This window comes from Ylistrum balloti, unplaced genomic scaffold (genome assembly GCF_031769215.1).
Source record: "Ylistrum balloti isolate Yb309-2 unplaced genomic scaffold, AGI_CSIRO_Ybal_v1 Utg371730, whole genome shotgun sequence".
Taxonomy (NCBI): Eukaryota; Metazoa; Mollusca; class Bivalvia; order Pectinida; family Pectinidae; genus Ylistrum; species Ylistrum balloti.
This window is the reverse complement of record NW_026782870.1, coordinates 95,613-110,082: the sequence shown is the minus strand read 5'-3', so window position 1 is coordinate 110,082 and position 14,470 is coordinate 95,613. Positions and strand designations below refer to the sequence as shown.

Below are 14,470 nucleotides of genomic sequence, written 5' to 3'. Positions count from 1 at the left end.
TTATATCTCCCTTTATTTTGATAAATGAATGACTAACATAATCACAAATGGTGTGCTATGAGCATAGCAAAGAACAATATGCTTCTATTTGATATGTAAGACAAAGAGCATATTTGATAAATTTTAAATATCAAAACAAATTAGGATTTTCACCAAAAGTGTAGGGCTTTTTTTTTAGGATTTTTGAGCTTTAATTAGGACATTTTGGGTAATGTTGGTGTGAAAAACATCATGTCATGTAACAGATTCCAGAAACATAATATTTCCATGTTTTGGATAGACAAAGTGAACCACCAAGAGGTGATCCAAAATATGACAAACTTTACAAAATTAGAGAGACAACTGACCACACAACCAAGACATTTCTTGAGAACTACCAACATTCTCAGAACATTTCAGTTGATGAGACAACTTAGATTACTCTCTATGGTCCAAACCATGATACACTGGGCTTCTATGATATAGTTGTTGATATTGTAGATACTATTAATAATGAAAATGTAATTATTTGTGGTGATGTTAACCTGGTATTAGAACCCTCAATAGATTATGATAATTATAGACATGAAAACAACACTGCCGCTAGGAATAAAGCTCTAGAAATAATACAAAACTGGAGTCTTATTGATATTTTTAGTGAACACCATCCAGACATTAAACAATACACTTGGCGCAAAAACAATCCTGTTAAGTAAGCTAGACTAGACTTTTTTTTCTTATTTCCGACTCCTTATTATCCAGTGTAAAGAAATCAAAAACAGAATCTAGCTACAGATCTGATCATTCGATGCCAGTTAAACGGAAACGGTTTATGGAAATTGAATAATTCACTTTTATCTGATCAGGAATATGTGAAAATGGTAAATACTTGTATTGATGATGTGAAGCGACAGTATTGTTTACCAGTTTATAATTTGGAGAACCTAAATAAGCCAGATAATTACTTACAGTTTATGATAAATTATCAACTTTTTTAAGAAACCTTATTAATGGAAATTAGGGGCAAAACTATATCATATGCATCATTCATGAAGAAGCAGAGAATTATTCAGAAAGAAAACCTAAGAAATCCATAGAAACTTTAGGAGGGAAGTAATCACTGATCAGGAAAGTTTATGGAGAGTAAAAAAAGAATTAGAACCTGTTTGTTTGGAAATTTTGCACAAGTCCCCAGTGTTGGAGTACTACACAAGTAATCAGTCTCAGATATTTTAGTTTTGCAGTTTTACAATAGTCTATACACCAACAAGCTCATGGATTTACCACCTGTATAGATTGTAACCACTCACTGTTATACTAGGAAACAACGCACTTGTTTCATTATACAAACAAAATGTAGTTATATACATGCAAGTAGTTATTTTTCTCCAGACCATAGTTTTTTTTTCCTGTTTTATATACAAGTCACCGATTTGTGGTGATATCAACTATACAGTTACTCATGTGACTAGTAGTTTATTTTCACAGTAACATAAGTGACCAGTTTATGGTATGTTTGACTCCCATTTAAACAAGTAACTTAAGTAACCTTTGTTCTAGTTTCTGGATCTGTATCCTAGCTTATTACCTTGATAGGAATTAGTAACCAGTATATGACATATCTGATTGTCTATATATATACATAATTGCTTTACTACCAGTAGTTCTTAATAACTAGTGTATTGTAAATTTGATTACCTATCTATGTGATTTAGTAATTAGTCTATAGGTAACTAATGGGGGGGGGGGGGGGGAGAGGAGGAGAGGGGCGGGGGGGGGAGAGAGAGAGAGGGGGCGGGGGGAGAAAATGTTTTTTTTTTTATAAAAAAAAATATGAAATCGATTTTTCAACATTCTATTTACTCTTTTATGGAATTGAGTTATAAATCCTATGATTTTATCAGAGTATCTGACTTTCATCTGAATATCTGTATGAATCTGCATGTAACCAAATTCTCCCAAGTGTAATTAACTTTAGTTCAACTTATATTTTCAGTAAAAAGGTAACATATCAGCATTAACAACAATAAACAGTCGGTACATGTACACGAGACTAAATACCTATAGTTTTACTTAGCATCGGATATAAAACAGTAGAGCATTTACTTACATTCCAGCAAGGTCAGTCTTCATGTTCTTAGTGACAGGACACACTCTCCCGCGAAAACGCATTTTTTCATTACCTGTTATCATTATCTATGACGATTTTCATTCGTCAATGTGATCATGTGACTAAATTTCATACGCTTACCAATGTCGCGCATTCACACTGTTGTAAAATAATTACCAAATAAAGTGCGTCAAAAATTCTGGTTTAAACCACCAAATTTGCTTTTATGGCTTAAACGAAACTTAAAATTATTAAATAAAATGTATGTTAACATGTATGTCACTTGTTCAAATTACGTATTTTGGTGGTTCAATTCTTCTATCTGAACAGTTTTGTGTATGCATATATAATTTTGTAGGATTAGCATACAGGGTGTCTAAGCTTACGTCACAACGCGCCGTGCACGTGATTTTCAAGCATGCACACGAATCATGCTTTGTGGCATTCACGACATACATGTCACAGAAGAAAATATAGAGTTGTATACTGTTGTGTATAAAGATACATATGTTATAAAATTTGATGTAGATAAATGTTACTTTAAAGAGACTAGATTATGTTCTATAATGTTAAAAAAAACACTACGAGAAAACGATATAAAACGTTCTATTTTCCAATAGTATGTTACGGAACTAAGACTATCTGTTAATTACTAAAATTAAAAGTAACTGCAACCATTTTTTATTGATATCTAAGAAATAAAGAATGTAAATATAGCGGTCCTGATCTAATTCATAGATTAACGCTCGTAACCATGATGCTACGCATGCGTATAAGCTTAAAGATGGCGGACGCAAACACGCAAAGGCGACGAGGACCTAAAAGTTACCTAAGAGAAAGTGTCAGAAAGCGTAAGAAGAAGGAGTCAGATCAGAACAGAGGACAGACAAGAATTTATAAAAGACAGGAGATCGATAGATGGCGAAAGATGAAGGAGGATCTTGGACTGAATACGGATTCGGAATTTGCGAAGCTGCTGCTTAACTGGTTAGTTTAACGTTAGCCTTATAATTATAACGTGTCCGCCTGTCATTGATTATAATCCAATGTCGAGTGTTTGACGCGTGAATATGTTATGAACAACACTACTTAAAGTGTTATCTGATAAATGCTGAATGAAAATAGTTGTGTTATTCGCATGAATTTACTATCGACAACGTGTGTTTGTTGTTGACTGCAAGGTGGGGCCCAATTGGGGGTAATCGTTCTAAGTGTAAACATATGACTGTACTGGTGTTACTGTGAGAAAAACGACCGTGATGATAAACATAACCTTCATGATAAACAGTGCAATGCATATATATGAAATTCAGTAGACTACAGATGGAATGTACATAACTACACGAACATGTAGTACGGTACGATAAATAAAGAATGATAGGCGTGTGTGTATATATATATATATATAAATAAATGTGGCGGTAGAAGTCTCTGATATTACCATTAGGCCTATATCAGTATTACAGTAAAGTTTTAAAAAATGTCGTTTTCAAGAAATTAACATTGCTTAATATTCTTGATAGTAAATGGCAATGAAAATGTTGATTTTAGTGATGAACTACACAAGAAAACATTAGATGAGCCTACTACTGGACACATGCATTCCACACCTGCAAGAAGAGAGATCCCTACAAGAGGCTGTTCAGAAAGTGAAGTCACTTTAAGGTATGTTGTTAATAAAATTGATTTTTAGGCAGGTAAAAAATTTTATGTAGCATACTGATGTTACAGAATACAACACACAGATGCATCAATTTTATTCTGACTTAAGTATGTGAGGTATAAGTAGAATATTACATCATTATGACATCATTATCAACATGACATAATTAAAAGATAGTAATTTGAACATTCAGTGTGCATTTTGTTTACAGTTGTGATAAGTGGTTGGTGGGAGGTTGGGTAATTGTGGCATATTGTGATTGTAAATTGGTTGGTTTCTCCATTGATTATTGAGATAAGACACCGATGATTTGTAGTTTGGAATGATTTATTTTTTTATAATATGTTCAAACTATAAATGATTGTAAAAGAGTTTTTTCAGTGTATTTATGTGCATTCTTTTTTAATTGAATATTTGTTTTTTTGTGGATGACCTTGTCTTTTTGAGGTTTGAAGCTGTAGTAGCAGACATGTATGGTTCGGCTCCAGCTTGTTTCTTTTATGTTGCTAGATTATAAATGTGTTATCATGTGGTAAAGTTCTACATATGTGTGTTGTATATATCTGTTCCCTTTTTATCTAGTGGTTCAGAAATGTCAGGAGTGTTTGTGCAAGTTGCAGAATCATGGAAACACATACCAGTACCTTGACCATCCACTACTGATTTGCAGTAAGTATGTACCAGTATGTATCTGTGGTGCTGGTTTATAATTCTCCAGAGGACATGACATTAATTTGAAGGTCAATATTATTTCAATCCAGCTCAACAAACCTCTGTTTTTCATTTCTAGGAAACTGAGCTGTAGTATTCACTTGAGGATGATGTATTAGATAGTAAAGAACAAAATATGAGTCTGATACTTGTTATACGTATCAGGCTCTCAAAACTGTGTATATACATTGACATGTAGCTGATGATGGCACGATTTTGGGCGAGCCTGTAATATGAAGGAAAAAGTAGACCGTTTTTCCGGATCTGGAAGTGTGTTTTTATAACGATGCTTATAACTTCCGGTCGTATTATTATTGTGTGATGGAACATGTAGATCTGTACAATGTCAGGTGTAACTAAAGGATGTATTAGGTAACGTGGTCCATATGTATGGCTGACAGTGTGCCATTATGCCTTGGTTACACTTTTTTTAGATGTATTTTTGTGTTTTTTCCTTTCTTCTCTTACCAATCTTTATTCTCTCTTCGCAATATCTGTCTCTCTCTACTAAAGGACATGTACAACAGTTATACATTATCTATTTGAATAGCTTTTTATTCCTGTTCTCTCTAACTGGGCTAGGTATGAATAATTGGAATTATAATTTTACATAATGGAAGGGCTAACAATTCTTTCTGCTAACTGTCAAGGTCTAGGAGATAGAATGAAAAGAAAAGATCTATTTTCATACAAGTCTTGAAATCTAAAAATTCTGGTATATATTGTCTTCAAGACACACACTTTATATATGAAAACCAAAATATTATTAGAAGCGAGTGGGGTTTTGACTGTTATTTTAACTCATTCAAGTCTAATGCTAGGGGGGTGGCAATCTTAATAAATAACAATTTCGAAATAAATGTTAAAAAGGAGAAAAAAGACTTATCAGGGAATTTTTTAGCTCTGGATATAGAATTAGAGGGTACAAAAGTTACGCTAATTAATTTGTATAGCCCCAACAATGATACACCTAGTTTTTATGACACTTTATCTGATACAATAGACAATTTTGGTAATGATGAATTTATAGTATGTGGGGATTTCAATCTTGTGCTAAATCCCGAATTAGATTATGATAAGAGTTACAGAAATATTAATAACCGGAAAGCCAGAGAGAAAGTTTTAGAATTTATTGAGAATTATTCTGTAGTTGATATTTTTAGAGAATTAAATCAAGAAAGTAAAAGATATACATGGCAAAAGAAAAACCCTTTAAAACAGGCAAGGTTAGATTTCTTTCTTGTCTCACAAAATTTATTGTTTAGTATCCAAAAGTCAGCTATTAAATCTGGATATAGATCTGACCACTCATTTCCTATAATTGTTTTAAAATTTAGTGAATTTAGAAGGGGGAAAGGGCTTTGGAAATTTAATTCATCTCTCTTATATGATCAAGAATATCTTAATATGGTAAAACAACTTATTCTGGATGTAAAAGTACAATATTGCCTGCCAGTTTACAACATTAATAACATTAGCAATATTCCAGATGCAGATTTAACTTTTATGATTGATGATCAACTTTTTCTGGAAACACTTCTGATGGAAATCAGGGGCAAAAGTATTTCTTACTCTTCTTATAAAAGAAACAACAAAATAAGCACGAATTTAATTTGAAAAAGGTGATACAAGAATTAGAAGAACAAGAAAATGTAGATTTAGAAGAATTAGAAAGTAAGAAAAAGGAACTAGAAAGCTTGAGGCTTAAAAAAGTAAATGGAAGTATTATAAGGTCTAGGGCCAGATGGCAAGAAGAAGGGGAAAAGCCAACTAGTTATTTTTTGAGTTTAGAAAACAGGAATTTCACCTCCAAAGATCATCCCTAAGATACAGAAACCAAATACTACTATTACCGATCAGGACGAAATATTAGAAGAAGTACGCTCTTTTTATGAAAAATCATATTATGACAGTTATGATACTGAAGACATAGACTTACATGATTTTACAAACTCATTTGATGTTCCAAAATTTGATAATATTCAATCTGAAAGTTTAGAAGGGTTACTTACTTTAGGAAAAGCAGCAATAACATTAAAAATATATGAAAAATAATAAAAGTCCGGGTTCCGATGGTTTTACTGTAGAATTTTTCAAGTGTTTTTGGAAACAATTAGGTGTTTTTATTGTTCAGTCCATAAATTGTGGGTATGATAAAGGTTCACTATCTGTAACTCAGAGACAAGGAATTATTACTTGCATTCCCAAGGGAGATAAGCCTAGACAATACTTAAAGAATTGGCGACCCATATCATTGTTAAATATTGTATATAAAATTGCTTCAGGATCTATAGCAGGTAGAATAAAAAATATTTTCGATACATTAATCAGTGATGATCAAACAGGATTTATTGCGGGTAGATATATTGGGGAAAATACTAGATTAGTTTACGATATCATGCAATTTACCGATGAAATTATTAATGATTGATTTTGAGAAGGCTTTTGAATCAGTGTCATGGGAATTTATATCTAAAGTCTTAAAATTTTTCAATTTTGGTTCTAGTCTGAGAAACTGGGTGAAAGTTTTACACACAGATGTTCATTCAACTATCAATGAAGGAGGTAATTTGTCATCTTTTCTAAGTATTAAAAGAGGTTGTCGCCAAGGCGACCCAATCGCCCCATATATTTTTATTTTGTGTGTGGAAATATTTTCCATAAGGATAAGAAACAATAAGATGATTCAGGGTATAGGGATAAATAATAGTCCAATCCTAATTTCTCAATATGCAGATGATGCGTCTCTCATATTAGCTGGTACAGAAAGATCTTTGAAAGAATCCATTGAAGAATTAAATATATTTGCGAGAATTTCTGGTTTAAAATTGAATATAGATAAAACACAGGTGATCTGGATAGGAAGTAAAATTTATAGTGAAGATATGTTTTTACCTGAATTAAATTTACAGTGGGGAAAGAATAAGTTTACTCCCCTTGGAATAGAATTTAGTGTTAACCTGCATGAGATCCCCAAATTGAACTTTGATAAGAAAATAATTAAACTAAAATCACTAATTAAAACATGGAGTAGAAGAGTACTTACTCCAATAGGGAGAATTCAGCTAATTAAATCTTTGTTGTTACCTCAATTTACTCATTTATATATTTCCTTACCAAATCCAGACAATCAATTTTTGAATAGGTTAAATAAAATGCTTTTTCAATTCTTGTGGAATGGGAGTTCTGATAAAGTTAAGAGGGATATCAAAACCCAAGAATATTACAGAGGGGGTCTCAAAATGGTAAATATGAGATCCTTTATAGATTCGCTTAAGTTAAGTTGGTTAAGGAGGCTGTATCAAAAGTCTGGAAAGTGGCAAATCATTTTAAATACATATATTGACCTACATATGCTTTCAAATTGTGGTAACGAGTATATTAAACTATGTCAAAATAAGTGTAAAAATGATTTCTGGAAGGATGTCTTTCTGGCATGGACAAGATTCAATAGTTTAGGTGGTGTAAAGCAAGCATGGGAAAAGTTCATCTTAACAGCTCCATTATGGTACAATGAGAGCCTAACTATTGGGGGGAAAACTATATTTTATAAGGAATGGTATAAAAAGGGGGTTATTGTTGTGAATGACTTAATAAAAGACAGTGATACTCTCACTTTCTATACTTTTGAGGAATTTATCCACTTATATCAAATAAACACAGATTTTCTTACATACCGTGGTATCTTATCTTCTATCAAAACATATTTAGGTCAAGTTGATCTTGAAAATACTAGGGCAGTTTCAATTGAATATCCTTTTATACCTATCAATGTTTATTTTTTCATAAAAAAGATAAAAGGGTCTAAAGATTTGTATAATCTTATGATTAAAAATGATATTATTCCCACTGGTAGACAAAAATGAGAGGATGAGATCCAATTAAATAATTTGCAATGGGAAGAAATCTACAAAATTCCTTTTATAGTAACTAAAAATACAAAACTACAATGGTTTCAATATAGATTAGTCCATCATGTTCTGACAACGAACTCCTTTATCTACAGATTAGGTTTAGTTGCCAGTCCACTCTGTCCCTTATGCAATGTATAACAGGAAACTATAATCCACATCATGTAGGAATGTCGAGAAGTACAAAATTTTTTACAAAGTCTTGAAGTACTTCTAGAATCGCTTGTTATTCCTTTTGCTTTTAATAAAGAAAAAATTCTCTTTGGATTTTCATTACAACATCAACTTGCATAAAAAAAAGCACAGATACAACTGAACATGTACCAATGGCTATGTTATTGAAGTAAGGGAGATAACTGTAGTTATCACATACTTTTAGCTTAAATCTAGAAAAAAAAACCCAAAAAACATAGGAATTATTTCAAACCGTGTGCATGTGTACAACACCATAACAACAAAGAATATAACAGAGTCAATACGTCCTGTAAATAACATAGTAACCTTCCAGAAGATCATATATTAAGAATTATTGAATATACGCAGAGAAGAAGGGGCACAAAATACTGCCAACACTATATCATACTTTACATACCATTCATACATGTTAACTCTAACCACCAGTATGTGTACTCAACCGTAAGTATATGGTACATTTTGGAAAGCATGGACGGTACATAATTGTCTGAAGGAACAGCGGTCTATCCGAGTCATTTGGGAAAAAAAATACATTCAATTTTATGTGTACTAACAAGATAAATAAATTTTTTGAGGCGACGTACTGGACCTTCATTTTTTGGCAAAAATCAGTTGGATTTTCAGATGTTTTGTTTTACTGCGAGCATACAAATTTAATAAGATCTTGTTCCGAAAAAAAAGTCACTTTCCGGAAAGCGTAGGTGATACATAGTTGTCCAAAGAACAGCAGTCCGGATTGTTTGAAAAAGAAGATATGTCTGCCAAGCTATGGACATGGTTGACCCGGCTACAGAGACAAAGTTTTTTACATGTACCATACTTATCTATACATACTGCGCCACTGTTACAGTACATGTATATCTGTTCTATATGTCCTTGTTACAAGTAATAGATACTTGGTATACAACATAATGAAGTTTTTCATTTTGTTTATTTGATTTTGTATTCTTTTAAATCACGAAATTCAATCGATTGATGCTGACAAAATCAGGAGTCTATCCTGGCATCTACTGCCAATTTTAATAGCACAAAATATTGATAATCAAACGATATTTGAAAAATTAATCAGAGCATACCTGAGAAGTTGAAAACCTGTCTGGTCTCGTTCTCATAATCATGACTACATTATCTTTATATAAATTATATTATAGGTGATGGGAGAATGGACAGTCCAGGGCACAGTGCTCAGTGGAAAATGACACTAAGAAAATCATCAATGTCACATTGGATAAAAGAGAAGCTGACAGAAAAAGTGGAAACATGGAGATACTTGGTTTCCAGAAGACCATGGAAGAGCTGTCAGACAATGGAATAAAGGTGGTGGAAGCTGTGACAGATGCTCGCACACAGATTGGTGCTTTCATGAGTAAGTATCTGTGGCATGTTTTGTCAATTTAGTTTGATTATAGATTGATTACTTTAAAAATCAGAAATCAACTTAGGTCTTTATTTTCACAAACTTTTATCTTGAGGTGATATATTGCAGTTATGTTGTAAATATAGGCAGGAATTTGCAAAAAAAAATAATAAATGAATAAATAAATAGAAAAGGAAAAAGAGAGATTATGTCAGTGTCCAGGGGTTTAATATTTTTAGGTCATCTGACCCAAAGGGTCAAGATGACCTATAGCCATCGTGCTTCGTCCGTCGTCATCCGCCGTGCACCGTCCGCCGTGCGTAAACTTTTCATTCAAACAACTTCTTCTCAAATACTAGAAGGTCTAGGGGGCTAATACTTGGCACAGAGGATACTGGCATGAAGCTCTACCAAGTTTGTTCAAATGAATGACTTTGACCCACTTTAAAGGTCACAGGGGTCAAATATGTTAAAATCTTTAAACAACTTCTTCTCATTAACCAAAAGGCTCAGAGTGTAGATATTGGGCCTGTGACATGCTGAGATGAAGTGCTACTAAGTTTGTTCAAGTGAATGACCTTGACCCACGTTCAAGGTCACAGGGGCCAAATATGTTAAAATCTTTAAACAACTTTTCCTCAATAACCAAAAGTCCATGAGTGCTGATATTGGGCCTGTAAGATGCTTGGAGGAGAGGCTACCAAGTTTGTTCAAATGAATTTTTCTAGGTTTGGCTTGCTTTTTGTCAGATGACCGTGAAGGCCCATGGGCCTCTTGTCTTTCCTAAATTCATGTAGCTACTCACATTTTTTTGTTCTGATATGTAAATTTACAATATTAGTCATGGAAAAGTCGAAGACCAAGCATCCAAATACAGTATTGAATAACCCTGAATTTTTTTCAATACAATCTGGCATTGACAGAGTTTGCTTTCATGGTACAGAAGAGTATACATGTTATTGATATAAAGTTGGTTAAGTTGTCAAAATTACATTATTTCACTTGAACACAAATTTACGAACCACAACAAACAGTTCAATTCATAGGAAGTTTTACAATGAACATGACTGCTTTTTCCCTGGTTTTGAGATATGAACATTGTATGAAGTGGGATGCTATATTTTGACTTGATGATATTTGTTGCAGTAAAATACATCATGCAGTGGTAGTCTCTCTTCCATGCAGAAAAGAATTTCCCAAATTTAAAGCATTCCCATGACATCTGGCATGCTGTAAAGAATCTAGGAAAGAAGCTTACAGCTGTGAGTGTTGATTATGAGTTAAATAAGTTTTCATTTACCTGTTATTACATCTCCATATGAGAGATACAGGTGCCCTATTGTAATAACTCTGTCTGTCAGTCAGCCTGTCAACAAAGTTTACAAGTCTATAACTTTGTTATTGATATACAGATTAATATGAAATTCGGTGAAGATGTCCAGTTGGATCTTTGACGATGACTGGCTCTCGATGGGGGTGGTTTTGAAATAAAACCAAAGTAGCAACTGAAGATCGTACAGTATTTGCATTTCTGTAATCCCAGCAAATATGAAGGTGGATGGAAGCAAGAGTCACATCGTAGTAAATTTAAAATGCATATTTTGTTTCCTTGCAATTGATTTAAAACCAAATGTCAAACATCAACCTTAGCTCTATGGACAGATGTCTTCTTGGTGATTATGGGGATAAATTGCTACAAGACGAGGCCATTGCTGACCGGTCAGTGTTGTAGTGATATTGTTAGTTGTTAGACAAGAGGCCCAGAGGGCCTGTATCGCTAACCTGGATCTTTATGACCAACAGTACTATATCTGTGCATATTTTCCACAGTAGATGCTTAAAGCAATATGACAAATTACTCCATATTGGTTATGTCCTTTAGTAGTCAGCCCCTCATCTGTGCAATGTTGAATTGAGACTTTCTTATGATGTTTCCACTTAAATATAATTGATAGCTTTCTTTTAAATCAAGGAAAGTAGATGGTCAAACAATATAGCAGAAGCTTACTTGCCCTTTAAATCATTGTTTACAAACACAGATACAACATATTTGAGAATAGAAGATAAATAATTGGCTTACATGTATTTTTTTCACTGTGTAACATTACTTATCCCAAGCCCTCCAGACCTCCAGTGGGCATGGCCCAATCTATTTTTTTGGGAACAGTGTGACGCCACTATGAAAGGTCTTTATAATTTTGTCCAAATCATGCCAAGAAAACTCCCAGTCAAATATGTCCCATACATTAAATCAGGAAGGTTCTATTTGTATATAAGCATTTACTGGCCAAATATGAAGGCTTTTTGGTTAATCAGAAGAAGTTGTTAAACTATTTTAACAAACTTAACCCCAATTACCTTAAATATCATTTTTAGGTCAAGCTATTTTCCCACACACTATGTGGGCATCATTAAAGGAACCTTTTGTAGGACACAATAAGAGGAACATAGTAGCCTAATATAATGATTCTAGGCCTTCCGGTATTTGGGGAGAAGTTGTTAAAATGAAAAGTTGATGGACGCCGGACAGAGGGACGATGGACGGACAGACGGATGATACGCTATGGCATAAGCTCCCTTAGCCCTTTGGGCCAGGTGAGCTAATAGTGTTTTCTCCCTCATTTGTCTTCAATGAAAATTTCGTACAACCCAGTGTTCTTTTCAATGCATATTAAAATAAGTTACTATAACATACTACCTTAGTATATATACAGTAAATACATATTCATGGTAAATGAAGGAAATGAAAAGATATCAATTAATTTTGAAGTGAAAGGGAACCCAAGAAATGTTTGTTATTAATCATCTTTTATTTGTACATTTCTAGGAATGTCAAACAAAGCATTGCAGGCCATTGAAGCAATGGATTCAGGATGTTTTGAACCACTTTTGGCATGTGTGTCAAAATCCCAATGCATATTTGGAGTTCATGGTTAGTATTGTGCTTGTCTGTAACAACATACTATTATGCACAAGATAGGAATTCAAGAAATCATATATCACTTGAAATTTTATATTCCAATAATACAACAAGATTAATTTATTTGTAAATGTATCTTTCAACAAGTACTTTTCTTACTTCAGGGAATGTGGGCAGGTGTCTTACACCATGTTGTTGGTGAGCATTTGTGGGGTGTTCCATACACTGATGATGGAGTTGCTGAATGTTCACATGGCCGCTTGTCTGATGTTGAGGCTGAGGGAAAGTCTCTGGAAAAGGGCAGTACAGCTCACAACACACTGAGGAAGGTTGTGCTATACAAGCCATTCCTCAACAAAATACATTACTGTCTGAACTTTTGGTAAGGAAACCAAGAGCAGGCAACCAGATTTGTGAACTTATATTGTCTTATGAATCCAGTGTGAATTTTCTAAGAAAAATTCTATGAGATGAGAAAGAGCAATACAGCATTACTGTATGTGAGTTAGATATACCTGGTAATAGTGCATTCCTCAGGAAAAAACACAAAGTTGAAATGTACCATCCCAGTATTTGGTATTGAGAAGGACTCTGATGTTTACATTCATATTCATTTTCGAACAGAAGCTAATACTACATAATATATGTCTTACAGAAGTACAGCAGAACTGGAAAACTGTCACCAGCTCTTCCTGATGTATGCAGCGAAAAGGTTTTCTTACACTCCACCTGTCTACAAGACTAGCAACATCTTACACTCCACCTGTCTACAAGGCTAGCAACATCTTACACTCCACCTGTCTACAAGGCTAGCAACATCTTTGCAGCCTTAGATTATAATGCCCACATCAGCGGAGAAACAAAGAAAAATGCAGATGGCTCAGTCAGGTAATAATTGTGATATTGCCAGTTCTGGCCGTTTCTGTTATATACATATAATGGCATAATGGCTAAAGACACAATATTGTGAAGATTTTACCTGCATCTCGAATTTGATACTTTGTTCACTTGTTGCCATGAAAATCCATGTTTTAAGGTTTATATACAATATTGCATATATATTTCTATATATTCAAATTTTGTTTGTATATGAAATGATTGCATAACATTTATGAAAATTATTATTAACAGGTACCACAGAACAGAACAGAAAGTGGCAGGTGGTCGGCTGTGCTGTACAAAGTGGAAAAGAAATACAGCTATATCAATGACCTGATTTCAGCTATTGTTGAAAAGAGGCTACTTGATCGAGAGGGCATGCATAAAAGCAAGATTTTATCGGCCTCTGATCCCAGACACATATCCAGTGTTTTAACCCCTCTGCCTCCACCACCTACTGCCAAATTAGTGAAAGAAAAAAGTCACGAATGAAGTGATTTTTGTGTGTGAAATAGACAGTGTCACGAGTACGGTGCCACAGGTGTTTTAATTGTCACATGTATTTCATGTTTCAAGTTTTTGTGTCACCTGCAGAGCCTGCGGACACTTAGGGATCACTTTGTCCGTATGAAAGTTTTCCGGACTTTTTTTCTGTAATGCTTTGAGTTATCAAAATGAAATTTGGCATATGGCTTATTGTTGCAAGGGTACAGATTAAGTTAGATTCCCGGCTGTCTGTGACCCT

At 33.8% G+C, this 14,470-nt stretch overlaps 1 pseudogene; it reads left to right on the top strand.

The window, feature by feature from the left end:
• The first annotated feature begins 2,843 nt into the window (after positions 1 to 2,843).
• LOC132563444 (uncharacterized) lies at positions 2,844 to 14,217 on the top strand (annotated as a pseudogene).
• The last annotated feature ends 253 nt before the right edge of the window (positions 14,218 to 14,470 follow it).